The sequence below is a fragment of the Ambystoma mexicanum genome, chromosome 2q, assembly GCF_040938575.1.
Source record: "Ambystoma mexicanum isolate Mex_15411 chromosome 2q, UKY_AmexF1_1, whole genome shotgun sequence".
Lineage (NCBI taxonomy): Eukaryota > Metazoa > Chordata > Amphibia > Caudata > Ambystomatidae > Ambystoma > Ambystoma mexicanum.
Genome location: NC_090924.1, coordinates 1,003,562,164 through 1,003,582,668, shown reverse-complemented (window position 1 = coordinate 1,003,582,668; position 20,505 = coordinate 1,003,562,164).

Sequence of the window (20,505 nt, the reverse complement as noted above, 5' to 3'; positions counted from 1 at the left end):
AATGAGTTCAAGGGATGAGCCAATCACCTTGGCTAAAGACCGGTTTAGAGTTACTGTGCATAATGCCATTATGGACAACATTCTTCAAAGCCTAACTAGTCGTTTTAAAACCCACTCATCTCTTGCTGCAGATATAGCATGCCTGGATCCCAAAAATGTCAATGAAAGTTTACCCGACAATGCTCTTACAAATATTTGCGTCTTGCTTGAAAGACTGGATGACTCCATAATGCTACAGGGGTTAAGGGAAGAACTCTCAGACTTTGCAAGTAAGTGGACTAAACTGAGGAGGACACTACCAGAAGAGTATGTCTTTGAAGCCCTACATAGTGAAGATCCAGCACTTCAAGATTTTGGAGAGCTACCTTTAGTACAGAAATGCAATACATGCCGTAACTGTGCAATATGTTGCTATGCAATTCTAAAAAGGTATGAACTTTTTAGTAGTGCTTACCGGCAATTGTATTTGGCATACAAGTTCATCTTGACCTTATCTTGCACGCAGGTAGCACCTGAAAGAAGTTTTTCGAAATTGAAGAATATTAAAACCCGCCTAAGAAACCACCTCTGCCAGGACAACCTCGAAGCCTTTATGGTCATGTCTGTGGAGCGGAATGTGCTTGTCCAATTGCAAAATCCGGACATAATCGACCTGGTTGCACATAAAAGTGCATTGTTGCAGGAACTCTTGATTGAGTGATTTCCAGGATTTTCATGAAGCTGGAAGCAGGATTTCCAGGAGCAGTGGACCCTGTCACAGAACTGTATGCAAAGTTTTTATGAGTTGTGTTGTTATTGTGTCATCATTATTAAATACAACTCTATTTTCATTACTGGTGGCAACGAGTGGACATGATTTGAGTCTGGTTCTGCAAAATAAGTATTTTACTATGTGATGATGTTTTTTTTTTAAACAAGAACAAAAGGAATGTTATCACTTTCTCAAGCATTTACACAAAACATAACAACATGCAACAGACACATGAACCCTCCATAAGTAGCATTTTCTGTAAAGTTGCGAATTGATGCGATTCACTGATGATGGTTTGAGGGCCACTTTTTTTGAGGTGAGGGGTGGGCCACTTTTCTGAGGCGAGGGGTGGGCCACTTTTCTGAGATGAGGGGTGGGCCACTTTTTTTTTGGTGTCCGGGCCTATTTCTTGTCCCAGTCCGACCCTGGTTGCTGCAATACCTACTAGGCTCTCCGGCCATGAGGCGGCGGTCTCTGCATTAAATGGGCTAATCCAACGGACTCTCCTCGGGAGGACCTGAAGTGTAGATGGAGATGGGCAGAAGATGCAGGGGCCCCCTATACAGATAAACAATGGGCAATGCTCTATGAGCGCACGCATAGCATGGCATTCAATACACGTCTCCAACTGATCCAGCTCAAAACGCTACACAGAGCCTACCTGACCCTGTCTCGCCTCCATCTGTTTAATCGCACCAAGGCGGACAGCTGCCCAAGATGATGTGCTGTAGCTGCTGACTTTCTTCATATGATATGGGGGTGCCCAAAATTGCAAGATTTCTGGGAAGGGGTGGTGGAAGCAGTCTCTAATATGCTGGGACGGGCAATACCTTGCGATCTGCTGTGCTGTATGTTTGGCTGGCCCCCTGGGATTCCAAAACAGGACTGGAAGCTACTTACAACATGTATGATAGTTGCAAGGCGATGTATCTTAATGAGATGGAATAGCTAGACCCACCCCCCCATAATTCAGACATGGCTGAGAGATCTGATCTGGCTTAGCAACACCGATAAAGAATACAGTACTTTGTACGGTCAGCAGGCTAGACCTAAGAACATCTGGGGTCCCTTTGTGTCCTACCTATTGTCGCAACGCACACCATAGGAGTCCGGGGAGCTAGCACGTGCACCGTGAGCTCTGGGCCTGCACCCAAAACCTAACTGCAATAGGAACTGACAGGTTTTGTGAGTGTCTGATAGATGAGACCTGCCCTGTATAGTACACACTGTCAGATGAACCCTACTGGCTGTTTACTAATAATGTGTTTGTACTATGCCTTTGTGGTTGTACCTCATTTTGACAATGGGGCATCATTACAAGTTTGCCTTTCCGGTAATTACGGTACCGGTGAGCTTGCCGGTACTGTAGTTACCGGACCGGAAAACTACGAGTTCTGCTCACGGGTGCCTTTTCGCCCACCAGGTCGGACCTGCATCCGGGAATGGGCAAATACTGGGTCCGGCGGGGCTGTAAGGGCCCAGTAATTGCCCACTCCCAGTTTTACCGGCAAGGCTACTGCCGAACTTGTAATGAGACCCAATGTATTGCTAAATGTCCTGAGACGTACATCAGAAGCGGTTTCTGTTTTTAGAGAGGGACCAGGATGATCTCCCTCTATCGTGGGCTCTTCTATGATCGGGGTATTTTGTTTCTCTGTCTCCTAGTTGGAACTTCTGGGCAATCCCGGGAGTAGATGACCTTTAGATCTGCAATAAAGACAGAAACCCATGTCTCTCCTTCTCTTCCTTTCGGAAGCGGTTAAAGGAACTCAGATTGTTCCTATTTGCATGGGCTTGTCACGCGGGATGTAACATCCATTGCAGGAGGTGCAGTCGGAGTGAAACCAGTCATAGGTCTCTGACTTCATGAGTTGGTAGTTTAGGTTGGATAGTCATGGGTTAAATCCCTGTGTCAGTGTGTTCCGTATCAATGACGGAACCAACTCATGAACCTTGAATCAACCTTACTAGCCCTGATTTGAAAAAGACGCAGATGTCAAAACACGTGTAATCATAAAGGGCACGCCTTGATTTCATGTACAATTAAAAGCTCAAAGCTTACAATTTGGAGAACAAGAGGCATTGTGTGATCTTCTTTTACTTCTCCACGACAAGGGCGCATGACACTAGCATAAGTAACATAGTTCTCTCCTAAATGTGGTATATTAAGCTGACTCGGGCCAACCAGCCTCAGCAGCGACCTTCTTAAAGGAAGATATGTATGTCAAAACATCTGAGGAGCCCTGTCTGATGTCAAGAAGCTACTCACAAGCAGAATAGGTCACTTCGGGTTGCTCAAACATGACCTTTAATTGTTGCACAAAAGCAGTATAGTCATGTAGTACTGGGTTGGTTGAAGTGACAAGCAGGGTAGCCCAGGCTAATGCATAACCGCTCATGTTTGAAATCATAAACCCAACCCGAGATCTACCGGATGAAAAAGAGGTGGTACGGAAGGTGAAATAGACCATGCAGGCATCTAGAAATTCTTGTACTTGTTTTGAGGAACCATAGACCTTCCCTGAGGCCAGCCCTAAAGGAGGTAGATCGTGGGTCTGATTTTCTCTTGTAGTCATCATCTGTCGCAAGGTGCCATTCTCAGCCTTCTGGTTCTGGACTTCCATGGTAAGCCCTTGAACCGCAGAGACAAGTTCTTGTATTTGTTCCATGCTGGCCATATCGTCTGTATGTTGAAAACTCTCAAAGTTTGGCTCACCTTGATCAACTGTAACAGAGTCCAATGAGGTTCTCTTCTTATCTTTTGTTCCTCTCTTGCCCTTGGAGGTCTGTCTCCGATCGTAGAGGAATGGTATGTCCCTTCAGAGGCCACAATGTCTGGCTTAGTGTTTACAAGGCTGGTCTACAGGGACCCCCAAAGGTAAGACCTTAAGGGGTGTGAAAAACCAGAGGGTGTTTCAATTTCCAGACCCCGGGGAGCCCTTACTCAGGTGGCCAGGGCACAGCCATCGCCTTTGGATCCAGACCCTTGGGGAGGACAAGTGTGGGAGGATCACCTGGTTGAGGGGTCGCTGGGGAGTGGGGGAGAGACACTCGATAGCGAGAGGCAGTATCCCCCCTTTCCTAATCCCCCTATCTAATTCTATTTTATGGGATCTTCCAACTTCCCGATCCCCCACCCTTTCCTACACAAACACTGAGCCGAGGAAGAGGAGGTCTAGGGCTGAAAGGATTACCACCCATGCAATACACTAGACATGTCCCTCTAACGAGATCAGGCAGGGTCAGGCACTTGACTTTAATCACGCATACCTAATAACTATTAACTCTTCCCACATGGTTAAAAGGTGGAACACTGAAACACACTTTGAGCAAGGCAGTGCATGAGAAGGAGCAGTTCTTACAATGGCGAACCAGGTGAAGGAGAGTGACAAGCTGAGGGGTTGAACCAAAGGGGCAGGAAGCCAGAGACCCCCCCCCCCCAGTGAGAGATCGTTATTCCCGAAAAGGCTGTGTAGATTGCACATGACAGCCCCGCTGGAAGGGAGTAAGAGTCTTCTGAGTGCTACAAGGTTACCAACCACCCTTCTGGGTGAACGGCAGAGTTGGGGATGTGCAGAAGCGGCAGTGGTAACAACCTTGACTCCTACATCAAAGGCGTGAAAGATGGAAAGCATCTTAACACAACAGGTGAGTTGAGGGAAGCAAAGAAAGCCAGCTATGCGTTTAATTGAAATGCTTGTGACATTATCCGAGGGATGAAGTTTCCACGAGCATCGATAAGCTATGAGAGAAAGTGAATCCATTGTTAAAAACTGTGAATACGAAATATAAAGTGCAGAGTGGTCCGGCTAAGTGAGATTGCCCAATCAAAAGTCTCTGTGAAATGTTTTAAAGCCACATGAAAGAAAGGCTTGAAATACTTGATCTAGGAGCAATTGATATGAATAAAGTCATATGTAGCAAGTACATTTTCCAAGAGACATTGGAACTGAAGGAAAATATGTAAAGTGTAAGTAAAGAAAGAAAGGAGGGTCGAAGTGGTCACGTGGAGGTGAGAGCAAAAATCCCCCCAGTTATGAAAGTCTTCGACAGCAAAATCAAAATACGAAAGGAGGATTGAGCCCGATTGAGGAGAACCTATAGTGTGGAATGTGAAGAATTCTTGGGGAAAGGAACCCTACCAAGGAGAAAAGGTTGCAGCCCGATTGAGGGGAAGCTATAGTGAACTGCGACCAAATACTAAGAAACTTTTTGTTGAAACTGTGCAGAAGCCTGAAGGGTGACCCGGATTTGGGTGAGGGAAACCCAAGAAGTTAAACCCGTGAACTTGTGACTCAGACTTAAATGGCCAAGAAGGCTATACAACGTGGGGACGAGAATGTATACTGATTTATTTTGCCATTCTGACATTTTGTTTCACCAGTGATTATTCCTTTTTTAGATACATATCCCTATGCCACGTTAGTTTGTATTAAAGTGAGGGCAGTTATTAGGGATTTGTTATTATAGGACTTTATTTTTGACTAAGACTGACTAGGTCTGTTCCTTGATTATTTGATGGTCGAGATTACTCCCATTTTAGGTATAAGGCCAGACAGGAGTTTTTCCAACCCCCCTGAATCTAAAAATAAAGGATTTGAAACTTGCAACTCTTGTGTCAGTGACTACTTGTGATATCATGCCTCCTATACATGGGGAAAGCCTATTAGGCAGAAAACCCCTGTGAAGTATATATCATGGAGAACACATGGATCTTATGTATAATTCTGATGTTATTCTCTTGTTTGCAGAATTGTATGAAACCATTTGAAGTAACAGAAAACTGCTGCAGTTTTGCCATTGGCAAGTATTGTTACAGTAGGAGACAAGGAGTATTTTCCACAAAAAAACAGAGGACCCGTGGTATGAAGGAAGAGAGAGGCTCCGAGAATACATAATGCAGAACAGGAGAAAAGCACAGCTACCAAAACGGTAATACAAAAGGAAGCAGGGTGTGTGGAGACCTAGACCATCAAAGGAGATTGAGAGAAACATCAAGGTACACTTGCATGCGCCTTTTTCCATCAGCACCAGACAGAACAGCGCAGCATCATGACAATTAGGTCTTGTGGGTGCCACCATGGATTCCCTCACTTCTCATCAACGGATACCAATGTGCTTCTAGTGAGCTCAAAAGAAATCTGATGGGGAGGGGTAGGATGGTTCCCAGTTTTTCTCTAAGTGCTTGGGGATGTCTGCGTGTGCCCCATGGGTTGTGTAGCATCACCTGCAGTGGATGAGAGATTGTGCACTGTTATGCACCTTATTACAACTCCCCTTCCTCCTACACCTTAACACTATTTTACACAGTCCCCACAGCGTGTGTACCTGGTGTTTGTCTTGGGCGCGCTGGAAGTGAGTTACCTATTTACTTCATTAAGGTCAACAACGTAGACCTGCTGACGTTGACTTCTGCTACCATTGTGACTAAGGTCAGAGGTTGAGTTTTCTTGTCTTGCTTTGTTCAGAACTTCCAATACTATTCATTATAATGTTCCTTTTTTCTATTACTTTTCAGTGTTCAAGCAAAATCCTGTGCTGTACCAGGCCGATGATCTGTGAAAGTGGCAACATGTAATCACTGAGGAGTTCCGGGCAGGGCCTAGATGGCAGGGATTGTTTCCATTTTTTTTTGTCCAGGTAGGTCTTGTTACGCTAGCTCGATGCTCTGATATGATCGTAGAGTTCAGGTAAGTCAAGGTGAGGTCTGCTGTGTTGTTCCGATGCTCCGGTATGGCTCAGGGGTCCTGGGAAGGCCAGGTACGTTCTCTGACTGGCTATAATTAATCAATGTTTTATTACACACTTAACACTGGAGACCTGTCTCTAAGCCCAGGACCAGGATTCAAACCAGTGTTTCTCTGTGTTGTCTTGCTGCCAAGACCAATGCGTTGCCCCCGAGTTATCTTCCCAACCTCTTGCTATAATCCAAATGTCCAGTGCTCCTGTGTTCCGGTTTAGGTCTGGAGTACAGCTAAGTCTGGGGGGTATAGGGTGAAGCTCAGATGGTGATCACTTTAAACCTAGAATGCTAAGCACGTGCTATGGGAGGGGCAGGCCTTATATAGTGGTTGGGCTCAAAACGGCCACCATGACTCCCACTTCACGTGGGAGTATGGACTTTCACAGGATTGTAGCCCCATAGCCCTTCCCTTGCTTGTGGCAACTTGGGTCCACGACTGTGTGAGCTGTGTGTGGTCCCAGGACCCTGCGTGTGTTGTGTGTGTCTTTGATGAAGCACGTTGGTACTGGCTTGTGGGTGCTTTAAGGTACTCATGGTGGCAACAGTAAAGACAGTAAAGACAGACACAAGCGATCACAGTTCAAGGGTGTTTATTAAACTGGAAATGCAGGGTGGAAAAACGCCTAAGCTAAACCTAAATCTAAGATGGGAACAAGCGTCGACCATCAAATGAAAAATAAGGCTGTCCTTGTGGCGTCTTGTAAAAGTAAAAAAACTATACTAAAAAAACCTATTGCCAAGTCCTTACCGCTAATTACAAAAAGAGTGTGGGATAGCGCTTCAATAAAAGAAAGAAGTTTTCACAAATAATAAGTCAGGATGTGATTGCCAGGGGTCTCCCTTCCCTCCGTTTTTATCACGGGACAAGGTGGGACTTTGGAGCACAGCTCGAGCCTTCCCAGTACAAGCTAAAAGTTCTGTAGCAGCTATCAGGTTCTTCGTAGGTTAAGTCTCCTTTTAATACGGGTCTCTTGCCTTTGATGCCGGATGATTTCAACAAACAAACACAAAGTTCTTGTTCTATAAACACAGTGGGTGATGGCTTCACACCTCGGCCCCCCTCTTCTGGGCACAGACCTCGCTTTCATAAATCTTAAACTGTTTCTTCTGGGTCCCCCTCTTCAGGGCACAGACCCCTCTTTGCTTTCAGCCTCCCTCCACCGCATTCACTATGGCTTTTCCAGCATTCATCAATCTTAATGTCTTTATAAACAGTTCACCGTGGACATCCCTCTTCCGGGTTCACGTTTGCCAACATACTGTTTCCTGTGACTTTAGACTCAGCCCCTCTTCGTCAGCATCCTTCTTCCAGGTTCACTCTTGCCAAACTCACATTCGCTTTCAATGGTTGCAGGATTCACTTCCCTTGCTTTCTCTTCAGTTCTTAGGTCAAAGGCTTTCGACTGTACAGGGATTTTGCTTGACCACTTTGACCTTGTCTTGTCGGCTCTCCTATGGTATATGCAGTTTCACTCAGATGGGGATCGTCCAGAGTTTCTCGGAGCAACACCCACGCGGTGCCAGTCCCCTTCTGCAGCTGGTCTCCCCTTTACAATTGTACAGTTCTTTGAACTTCTCTTACTTTGCGACTTTCCTTCACCACAGCCCGGTTCTTATCGGTTCCCACTTCGACTCACCAGCTGTGATGAACCGCTTGGCTTTCCTCTTAACTGGAGTCAAGGCTGGTACCATGGAAGCAGGAGTTTAGCGTCAACATGCTCTGTGTACCGTTGACATCTGCTGCAAGACACTTGGGCTATTGTTCTCGGTCTTACGATTCCTTGTGCAGAGGTTTCGTGGGGTTTTGTCGAGAAGGGCGTGGTCGTGTCTGTCCTCGTCGTCCTCTCGATCTTTGCTGTCTTTCTCCTCCTCTTGAACTGCAGGGTCTGGATAGCTGTCTCATCGTGCAGTCTGCCTTGCTCGTTCTGTGCTGTTGTGCTCCAACTTTTATCCCTGTGGAGAAAGGAAAGGACCGTCATGTGTTTGTGATTCGGTTTAATTGCCTGACTCTGTCTGACCCGTGGGTTAGGACATGTATGGTGAACAGTTTTAACATTAGTCAGTTTTTTATCATAAAATGAGCATGGGGCTTTGTGGGAACGGTAGTGTTTTATCTGTGCCGGTTGAGAATGCAGGAAATAATAATCAGATGGACGGGATTGGTAGGGATTATGAATCAAACAGGGATAGCCGGGATTGTGAACTGAACAGAGATGTAATTGGGAGATGTAGATTCCCCAGCACTGGGGTTTGGGTTCTTAAAGGGTTTACCGTAGGTAGATGGTTTGCTGGTTTTGCCTTTGGGTAAGGGAGATTCAATGGGTGGAAGGGATGATGAGCAGAATAGCTTATAAAAGCTTCAGGGACTTCGTTCCTCTCACTATCCTCCCTGTGTACCGCATCTCACCTGGGGTATTCTCCGGAGCATAACCCTGGGCTCACCTACCCAGGTGATCCTCCCCCACTGGTCAACCCCAAGGAACTGGATCCAACAGCGATGGCCATGGCCTGACCACCTGAATAAGGGATTCCTGGGCTCTTTGGTTTCTTACAGTGCATCTGCCTCAGTGGGGGAGACTGGAGCCTGCGGCAGGCGCCGGAATGCAGGGGCAACGAGGAGGAGTGCAGCAGCCAGCAGAATAGCACCGACAAGACGCCTGTCCCGGTGAGGGAAACAGGAGCCTGCGGCAGGCGCCGGACTGCAGGCACAACAAGGAGGTGTGCAGCAGCCAGCTCAAACTAACGCTGTGTGGGCCGGCCTCTCATTGTGGCTCCCTGTCCCTCTCCCTCGTCATTGCGGCAGGGATCTTGTGGCTCCATTAAAGCAACTTGGCTCCTCCTCACCGGGTTCCAAGGCGGGGTACAGGCGCAGGATGCTGTCCTGACGGGAGAGCTGGAGGCTCTCGAGGTCACGGACCATGTTGCAGGCACCTGCAGTGAAGTGCTCACCCAACCCCGCCACCCCCACGATACCACATGTCATCCTGGCAACGGCAGCTGGGGGCTCCCAGAGAACAGGGGCCCGAGGCTATGTGACACACCTGATTACAATTGAATGCACCTGTTAGTGTGACAGCCTGAACCCATGGCTCCAGCTGCCCCAGGACTGCACCCTGTCTGCTCTATTTGGCATTCATGAACACTCCTATGCATCGGTAGCACCTGAACTCTGAGCTGCACGATGTTTGGCGGGGTAGGGGCGCATTGAGGTTGTAGATTGTTCTTTTGAGTTATTCCTCCCGCCTACAACTCAGGTGGGCACAGGGGATACACAGCTGTCCGGGCCTGCATGGCGGGATGCTGGAGGGGTGGCCTTCGGTGGCCTTGGATTGCCTCGATCTATACTCCTGTGGTGTGCATGATCCTACAGAAAATATAAGGAGGGGTACCTTCTGGACTCGAGAGCCTTTGTCTGCACCCTCCCTGAGACACTGCTGCAGAACCTTCTAGGGCTAAGCGATAATCTGGACTGACACTGGGGTATATACCCCTTGGGCTGATTCCCCTCACCCTCAGCCCCTGGTGGAGCAGGTGGAGCGACGCAGGAGTTCCTGATTGCCCAGTGATCCCTAGCCCCGACATGGCTAAAGCTCTTAAGACTGAAAAACAAGGGGATATCTCTGCAATGCTGCAAGCCGCAGACAAGTGACTGCTCAGGTGCATGGGGTCGATCTTCTCCCAGCTATGCTTACGCAGATGTCGACCAAGTCTTACCTGTTGGCCCCGTTAGCCGAGACCCGCAAGGAAATACATAACAGCACGGAGGAACTCTCCCACAAGATCCTGGCACTAGACAAAGGAGTCTTGGAGGTGGAACATAGGGTCTCAGAGGTGAAGGATACCCTCTGCGAGCAGTCCTAAGAGGTTGGGGAAGGCACCATTGGAGGCCCATTGTGAAGTCCTGGAGGATAAACAGGAGGACAGGGAGAATCGCTCCCGCAGGAATAATATCTGAATTAGGAACATCTCCTCGGTGGTCCGAGACAAAGACCTACCCAGCTTTGTGACTGATCTCTTCCGCTCCATACTGGAATTGCCTTGGGACCAGAAGATTGAACTGGACAGGACCCACCGGGCCAAATCTCATGCCGCCTCGACCAAGGACAGGCCTGCTGATGTGTTATTTCAGGTCCACTTCTTTACACTTAAGGAACAAATAATGGCTGCAGCCATGCCCCACCCCTCTATATCCTTTCGCAGTATGTCGCTCTCCATTTCACACACCAGGGGAGGCACTGGATGGTAAAAACACTGAAAGAATCAGAGAGCTTGATGAATCTGGAGGGGGCGGGCAGGGGAGACCCGGTGGCTGAGCAGGATCCGAATCATGGGGTTGACCCGGTGTCTCCGCAGAGATGGCGCAGGGTGGGGAAGGGGAGGTGGGTGAAGGGGCCAAATAGAAAGACTTGAATCCTCTGAGTTCTGGTGTGCTGACCTGTTTGCGGTTGGGGGGTACCTTCTGGAGCTGCACCTATTGAGGGTGGGGGTTCGCTGGGGCTTGAGCTGGTTGGGGCTGGTACTGGGATTCAGGGACTGCGCTGGGAGGGAGAATTTCTTGGGGTTAGAGCTCTTTCCGCCTTCCATGTCGGGTTCCTTACAAAGTTTCCAGATGTCTAGAACATGCTCATATTTGAGCAGGTTTGGGGGTTAGGGGAGCAAGGGGGGGAATTAAGTTATAAAAGTTGGCTGTGGGACAGACAATTATTTTATGTGACCAATGTTCGGGCAATTCGTGCCGAATTGACCAGGTTCTATTGTATTGTATTGTATTTGGGTACTGGAAAATTCTAAAGAGTTTAGATTAGGAGATGCATGTGTGCATTTTTGCCGGTCTAGGACTTGGGTGGCTAGCTAGGCTTGAGTAAGAAGCCTGAAGAGAGGCCAGGCATGTGGGTGGGCGCTGTTGCTGGTTTGCGATAGATTGCTATTGTTGAGTGAGTCAATGTGTGACCACCTATACCAAATTTCTTTTAGTTGGTAGTCGCCGTATGCTAGTGGCAGAGGTGTTGAGGTATGTCAGGTGCTGCAGTGTGGATGGCTATTTAAGCTGCTAGAACGGAAAGCATAGTCATAGCTGCATTCTACGGTGCATAGATGCTTGGTCGTGCCTACTGCCTGTATCCACAGATGTGGTGTAAGGTATACGTACCGTAGTCTTCTGAGTTGTTTGGCTGGAGCGATCTTTGTTCAGTGTGGACGGCGTGGTTTTGTTATTCATGGTCTCTCTAGTGCAAGGGTCAGAGCATGCAGTGAGCTTGGGTGGGTTTATTGTGGTGTGCCTCAGTGAGGGCTGCTGGCTTCCCTGGTTTATTTGTCTCATTTTTTGTGGTCTCTCTTGTGCGAGGGTCTATGGGGTGGTGAGCGTGGGTGAATTTATTGCAGTGTGCCACAGCGAAGGCTGCTGGCTTCACTGGTGTATTTGTCAGGTAGGAATGTTATTGTGCATGGGGTGACAGTGTATCAGGTGTGCTGCTGCGAAATCTGCTGTACACTGTGTTGTAATAGGTGTAAGGGGATGTTGGGTTCGGCAGTGTAGTCTCGAGTAACAGGGGTTCAGGGGGATATTGGGAAAAGCCAGGATTTCAGGGCCTTTCTGAATTTCAGTTGGTTTTCAGTTTTGCGAATGTGTAGTGGTGGGGACTTCCAGATTATTGGCGATTGGATGCAGAAGGAGGAACCGTCCAGCCTGGAGGAGTTGTGAGGAGGGATTACTAGGCGAAATGCTGTGCGAGATCTGAGATTCCTAGAGGGTTGATAGGGAACAATTTTGTCTCAGAGGAATTCCGGTCCGATGTTGTGGACGGTGTGGTGGGTGATGCACATTGCTTCAAAGGTAGTGCGTTGACCAATCGGGAGCCAATGGAGGACTCTTAGAGTAGGGCTGATGCGTTCTCTGATGGGTAGGTTAATGAGTAGGTGTGCTGCCGTGTTTTTGATTTCTTTTGAGTTTCCTTAGTTGAGATGCCGGCGTGCCTGGGTAGAGGCAGTTTGCGTAGTCTAGGCGGGACGGGATGATAGAGTTGATGGCCACAAAATGCTGGGGATAGGTGATGTAAGGGAAAATACTCCTGAGAATCCGTAGATGGAAGAAGCAGGTTTTGGATACGACAGTGGCGTGATGAGTGAGGGATAAGTCTGAGTCCAATGTGCAACCAAGGTTTTTTAACACGTTAGAGATTGCTGGTGCTTTTCCCAGTGGTTTGGGCCACGGGATTGGTTGTGGGAGGAGGGCTATTTTGCTGCAAACTAGGATTTCAGTTTTTACAGGGTTGAGGATGAGGTGGTTGGTCGTCATCCAGTGTTCAATATCCGAGAGGCATGACGACAGGTCCGGAATGGCAGATTCTTGGTATTTTGGTATTTTGAGGGTGATCTGGGTGTTGTCTGCATAGTTGTAGCAGGTAAGATTGTACGAGCGGATGATTGCGGGAAGGGGTTTTAGGTAGAAGTTGAAAATTAGGGGTGATACGGATACTCCTTGTGGGACACCTTTACTTGCTAGTCATGATGTGGATGTGAACTGGTGGAGGTGCATGATTTGTGACTGATTTGAGATAAAGGAGGAGATCCATCAGGGGGTCGTGCTTCTGATTCCTAGTGTTTGTAGCCTATCTAGTAAGATGGTGTGATTGATGGTATCAAAAGCTGCAGAGAGGTCCAACAGGATGAGAACAGCACAGCCTTCTGTGTCGGCTGATTTTTTTAGGTCGTCCCAGATGGCAACTAGGGAAGATTCTGTTCCACTTAGCCGTCTGAAGCCTGATTGTGCCAGGTCTAGGAGGTTGTTGGCTTTAGCGAAATGGCCAAGCTGTTTGTATGCTGCGTGGTCCATGAGTTTGGCGATGAAACGTGTGTTGGAGATGGGCCTGTAGTTCTGGGGGAGGAGTGGGTCTAGTGTTGGTTTTTTGAGGATAGGTTTGATGTAGGTTATTTTTCGGGCTTTCAGGAAAGATCCTGAGGTGAGTGAGTGAGTGGTTGAGGATTGTGCGTGCAACTCTACCTGCACAGGTGGAGGCTAGGATGTGTTTGAGGAGTGGGCAGGGGTCCTCAGGGCAGCCTGACGGGCAGCTGCCTGCTACGAGTTTCCAGATGTCTAGAACATGCTCATATTTGAGCAGGTTTGGGGGTTAGGGGAGCAAGGGGGGGAATTAAGTTATAAAAGTTGGCTGTAGGACAGACAATTATTTTATGTGACCAATGTTCGGGCAATTTGTGCCGAATTGACCAGGTTGTATTGTATTGTATTGTATTTGGTAACTGGAAAATTCTAAAGAGTTTAGATTAGGAGATGCATGTGTGCATTTTTGCTGGTCTAGGACTTGGGTGGCTGGCTAGGCTTGAGTAAGAAGCCCAAAGAGAGGCCAGGCATGTGGGTGGGCGCTGTTGCTGGTTTGCGATAGATTGCTATTGTTGAGTGAGTCAATGTGTGACCACCTATACCAAATTTCTTTTAGTTGGTAGTCGCCGTATGCTAGAGGCAGAGGTGTTGAGGTACGTCAGGTGCTGCAGTGTGGATGGCTATATAAGCTGCTAGAACGGAAAGCATAGTCATAGCTGCATTCTACGGTGCATAGATGCTTGGTCGTGCCTACTGCCTGTATCCACAGATGTGGTGTAAGGTATACGTACCGTAGTCTTCTGAGTTGTTTGGCTGGAGCGATCTTTGTTCAGTGTGGACGGTGTGGTCTTGTTATTCATGGTCTCTCTAGTGCAAGGGTCAGAGCATGCAGTGAGCTTGGGTGGGTTTATTGTGGTGTGCTTCAGTGAGGGCTGCTGGCTTCCCTGGTTTATTTGTCTTATTTTTCGTGGTCTCTATTGTGCGAGGGTCTATGCGGTGGTGAGCGTGGGTGAATTTATTGCAGTGTGCCACAGCGAAGGCTGCTGGCTTCACCGGTGTATTTGTCAGGTAGGAATGTTATTGTGCATGGGGTGACAGTGTATCAGGTGTGCTGCTGCGAAATCTGCTGTCCACTGTGTTGTAATAGGTGTAAGGGGATGTTGGGTTCGGCAGTGTAGTTTCGAGTAATAGGGGTTCAGGGGGATATTGGGAAAAGCCAGGATTTTAGGGCCTTTCTGAATTTCAGTTGGTTTTCAGTTTTGCAAATGTGTAGTGGTGGGGACTTCCAGATTATTGGCGATTGGATGCAGAAGGAGGAACTGTCCAGCCTGGAGGAGTTGTGAGGAGGGATTACTAAGCGAAATGCTGTGCGAGATCTGAGATTCCTAGAGGGTTGATAGGGAACAATTTTGTCTCAGAGGAATTCCGGTCTGGTGTTGTGGACGGTGTGGTGGGTGATGCACATTGCTTCAAAGGTAGTGCGTTGACCAATCGGGAGCCAATGGAGGACTCTTAGAGTAGGGCTGATGTGTTCTCTGATGGGTAGGTTAATGAGTAGGTGTGCTGCAGTGTTTTTGATTTCTTTTGAGTTTCCTTAGTTGAGATGCCGGCGTGCCTGGGTAGAGGCAGTTTGCGTAGTCTAAGCGGGACAGGATGATAGAGTTGATGGCCGCAAAATGCTGGGGATAGGTGATGTAAGGGAAAATACTCCTGAGAATCCGTAGATGGAAGAAGCAGGTTTTGGATACGACAGTGGCGTGATGAGTGAGGGATAAGTCTGAGTCCAATGTGCAACCAAGGCTTTTTACCACGTTAGAGATTGCTGGTGCTTTTCCCAGTGGTTTGGGCCACGGGATTGGTTGGGGGAGGAGGGCTATTTTGCTGCAAACTAGGATTTCAGTTTTCACAGGGTTGAGGATGAGGCGGTTGGTCGTCATCCAGTGGCCAATATCCGAGAGGCATGACGACAGGTCCGGAATGGCAGATTCTTGGTATTTTGGTATTTTGAGGATGATCTGGGTGTTGTCTGCATAGTTGTAGCAGGTAAGATTGTACGAGCGGATGATTGCGGGAAGGGGTTTTAGGTAGAAGTTGAAAATTAGGGGTGATACGGATACTCCTTGTGGGACACCTTTACTTGCTAGTCGTGATGTGGATGTGAACTGGTGGAGGTGCATGATTTGTGATTGATTTGAGATAAAGGAGGAGATCCATCAGGGGGTCGTGCTTCTGATTCCTAGTGTTTGTAGCCTGTCTAGTAAGATGGTGTGATTGATGGTATCAAAAGCTGCGGAGAGGTCCAACAGGATGAGAACAGCACAGCCTTCTGTGTCGGGTGTTTTTTTTAGGTCGTCCCAGATGGCAACTAGGGAAGATTCTGTTCCCCTTAGCCGTCTGAAGCCTGATTGTGCCAGGTCTAGGAGGTTGTTGGCTTCAGCGAAATGGCCAAGCTGTTTGTATGCTGCGCAGTCCATGAGTTTGGCGATGAAACGTGTGTTGGAGATGGGCCTGTAGTTCTGGGGGAGGAGTGGGTCTAGTGTTGGTTTTTTGAGGATAGGTTTGATGTAGGTTATTTTTCGGGCTTTCAGGAAAGATCCTGAGGTGAGTGAGTGAGTGGTTGAGGATTGTGCGTGCAACTCTACCTGCACAGGTGGAGGCTAGGATGTGTTTGAGGAGTGGGCGGGGGTCCTCAGGGCAGCCTGACGGGCGGCTGTCTGCTACGAGCGAGAGGAATTCTAGATGTGTGATGGGAGAGAAAGCATTAAGGAATTGAATCTTGGGGGAGTGATGGATGTCGGTCTATGGGTGGGTGTGTGGCGGGGGTATATGATTTAATTTAGAGTTGATGGCGGAGTGTCTTTCGTTGGTGGCATTATGGAAGTGCAGTGATAAGGTGTCACATAGGGCTTGGAAGCTTGGTGGGGGCTGGCTCGAGCATGCGGGGGGTTTGAATTCGGCTATGATTCTATGTAGTTCCTTACTTGGGTTTTCGAGCATTTAGAATTCGGTTCCCTTAGAACGTTTTCTTGCATTTTTTTAATTTCCCGTCTGTATGTTCTGGTTGTCCTTGCTAGGGCGGTTTGAACCACCTACGCGTTGGTCCTTATCTCTGCAAGGTCAGTTTTATAGGGGCAAGGGGTGTAAGGGCATTTGTAAGCCAGCGGTCGAAGGATTCAATTGCAAGAGGTCCTTCCTGGAGGATAAGTGTATGGAGAGAGTTGAGGAGTGAGTGCTCTAGATCTGGGCTGATTACAACTTTGTTCTATAGTGGAAAGGTAGAGGTGGTCGTTGGAGGTGGCCGTGTGTGGTCTTCAACGCTAACCGATGTGCTCAGAGGTATGGAGAAATTCATTCCTGAGTGATCAGTCAATGATAGCGGGTGGGGGTCGGGGGCGCTGGGCAGATATATTCATGGTGCTGAAAATGGCGTCGAGGGTCTGACCTCTCGTGTGGGTGAGTGTGGAGATGTAGCGTGTATGGTTGAGTGATTCTAGGTTGTCTGTGAGCGATCGGGTCATAGTATATGACGTTGAGTCGAAACAATATGTTTAAATCCCCTAAAATGGTAAGTGTTAGGTGTAGGATGTGGTCAGCGGCCAGTGCGTCACCAAGTGTGTCTGTGAAGTTTTTATTGTAGCCGGGGGTCTGTAGATGAGTAGGAAACTGTGTGAGGTGGAGGGTACGAGTTGGAGTTTTACCAAGAGAGATTTGTATTCTGTGGTGTTGGTGGAGGTGTCCTTGATTATTAGCTTGAAATGTCGTTTGTGTAATATTGTCTCCCATTCGTGATCTGTTCAGGAAAAGTGAGGTTGTAGCCAGGCGGGAAGGTCTTGTGCGCGATGGGTCCGTAGTCGTCGGAAAACAAGGTCTCTGTAATGAAAAGGATGTCTGGGTTTTCATCTGTGATGAGGTCCGAGATGTGGAATTTATTTTTGGAAACTGTCAATCACACAGCCAATCAGGACTGGTTGCATTCAGGCATTCCTAGAGACAAAGGACAGGGGAACTTCGGGACCCTTCCTCACATCCTGTCTTTCCAGACGCACTGCAGCCAGAGGCGGGTTTCAGGACTGAAGCTCGCCAAAGGCAAAATGAACAAGGGCTCAACTCGGCTTCGATGCACAGATTAAAACCCAAGAAAGACCTCACAAACAGAAAATGGCGAGAAAAAGAAGACCGGGGCCATTTTGACACAAGAAAAGGTATTTAAACCTTATGAGAAATCTAAAGGATTTCTCTGTGGCACTGCGCTGAAGGTGCAGTGTGCCACTGTACACAAAGTAGATGCCTATGGAGTTGGTCAGACTCCAAAAACAAAGAAAACACATAATCCAAATCAGATTGAAATACATGGGATAGTTAGAAAAAGGGCTCACTCTCTCCAGGGTTCAAATTAAAAAGTTCTAAAGACCAGCAAAAGAGCTGGGGGTCTCTAAGGTTAAAGGGAATTATCACAGAAATGAGAATTCTCCCCCTTCATCTGCATTAACCATTCAAGGGTTGGTGGTCTGTCTGAATAATGAAACTAGAACCATACAAGTATGGCCTAAACTTCTTCAAATACCACACAATGGCAAACATTCACGTTCTATAGTTGCCCACCTTGTCTCACAGTACTTCAGTTTCCTACTGATGAAGCGGTGTTACCTGCCTTTCTCATCCAGTTGGCTCAACTCTACACCTATTCCTTTTTTAGAAGCATCTGTTTGTACAATGAAGGATTGGTTGTAGTCAGGAGCTCTCAAGACTGGAGCTTGACAACTGACTTTTTTCAGTCCTTCAATAGCCTTAGTGCACTCCTCATTCCACCTGACCTTCTTGGGGAATTTGGGTGAGGAGATCACATTCAAGGGAGAAGCTATGGTCCAAGGGTTCTCTATGAAGTTCCTATAATACCCAGTGAGACCTAGGAAAGCTCTCACTTGGGTCTGAGTAGTAGGGGTGGCCCAGTCTTGTACCACTTGTACTTTGCTAGGCAATGGCCTTATTTCACCTCCTCCTACCTCATTTCCAAGGTAGACCACTTTACTCTGACCAATTTGACATTTACTTGCCTTTATAGTCAGAGGGCTCATTCAAGAACCTGCAAAACATATCCTAGTGTTACGCTCACCTGGTATCCACAGGGACGCCACCCAGCCGGGTTACTCGCTGGTATGCTTCTCAGCTTTGCCCTGATGTGGTCTGCGGGGAAGGTTCTGCCTGAAAATACAGGAGGACTGTGTTCAAGACAGACCAACTGGGGTAAGTATCCTCCCTCCACCCCCGTATGATTTCAGTCCCTCTGGTGTCCTCTCCTCACCTTGTGGTAGAATTATGCGTGCTCTCCGCCCTGCCTTCTTTGCAGGGGCGCGTTGTCTTTCATGGGCGAGTGCGGTCCAGTTACTTCACTGACGCCGGCCCGTTTGATATTGTTCAGGTAGGTCTTATTGCTGTTCTTTAGTTTTGTTGCTATGCTGCATGCCTTTCTTTGTTTAAAATGTATCTTTTTTCTCCCTTAGGTATGCAGAGCTTCAGCGCGGCGAACTGGCTTGGTTGAGCCCCGCTGGTAAATGATGGCGCATTAAGAGCGCTATGATGCGGTAAGTAAGCGCTATGCGCAGCGCTGCGAAGTCTTGCCTTTGCTAACCTGTGTTTTCATTCCTTGTAGGTCGCAGTGTTCTTCAGTGCGAGTGGAATGTCCGGAGTGGTGCCAGCTGAGAGGCGACCAGCCAGGTAAGCCTTTTGAGCAGTTTGTAATTTGTAAATGTCTCTACTGCTTTCTTTAATGTTGCCTCTATCTTTCTCTTTCAGGTCGTTCTGTCCGGGAGGCGTGCAGATTCGAGGAAGCTGTTCTCAGTAGCTGCAAGTGTTTTAGGATGAAGACTGCAGGTGAGATGCTGGTGCTAATGATGTTCCTTTTGTCTCCTTGCAGGTTCTGCTTCTCCGAGGTTCGAGGTCTCGGGAGGATAGCTTAGGGCGTAACGTGCTCGCCTTGGAAGCAAGATGACACGGAGCAACACAGGTTTGATCCCCGGGTCCGCGCTTAGAAACCTCTGGGTATTAAGCACGTTATAAATAACCTATCATATCATATCAATAGCTGGACACAGTGAGCGTTACGTTGCAAGCTGCAAAGTAACGCGTAGCGTGTTGTCTTGCTCGGGTGTGGTTCAAATAGCCCCAACAAAATAGCCCAGGTAAAGTAGTCCCTAGGCTACCACACCCAAAACACTAGACCGCATAGCTTGGTTCTTAAGAACCAAGCTATGTGGATACCTCCATGTTGCCTGACAATACAATAAAGTAGTTCCCAAGCACATTGTTTTTCATGGTGTATGAGTCTGGCGCCATAGGCGCCAGTACTGGCCCCATGAGGGCTTTTGAAGAGGATGCAAGGCTCTAGGGGCCCGAGTCCTGACTCCACCTGGCCAATGGGTTTGCCAGAGGGGGTTTTGGGTGAGGGTCGTGACACCCAGGAGGTGAAGATGCGCTTCCCAAGTGGGGTTGAACACCACAAAGTCATCCAAGTTTGCCATGCAGAGGTCCTGTCACTCATTCAGAACTTGAATCACCATCCTCTGAAAAGTAGCAGGTGCATATCTGAGTGCAAAAGGCATAACCTTAAACTGGTTGAGGCCTCCTGGGGTGGAAAATGCAGTTTTCTCCTTGGCTTGGTCTGTCAGAGCTACCTGCTAACAGCCAGAGGCCAGACCAAATGAACTGAGGAATCTGTTCTAACCAAGCCCGTCCACCAGCTCATCCGTCCCGGGCAAAGGATAGGCAGCAGTCGCAGTGACTGCACCAATGGCTCCACAGTACACACAGAATCCCAACTCCCGGGTCCCACCCCCGGCACCAGCACAAGTGGACCAGCCCATGGACCAGCAGATGGCTCCACAACCCCAAGATAATATCATTTTTGATTGGGTACTTCCCTATTTTTGTTGACGGGGGACCAGTACAATTGCGGGAAGAGTGCAGAACATGTACAACGACAAGATGGACTGGTTACCCCTCCCTGTGTCAACTTAAACCACAACACCACTTCTACTTTGTGAATTTGTAATTTCCCACTTTGTAGTAACACAACATGTTGAGTCTGAAAGAAAATGTATTCAATATTTTGAACAAGCAACGTAAAAAACATGTTCTATTTGGTTATTAACCAAAGACATGTTACCCAAATTTTCG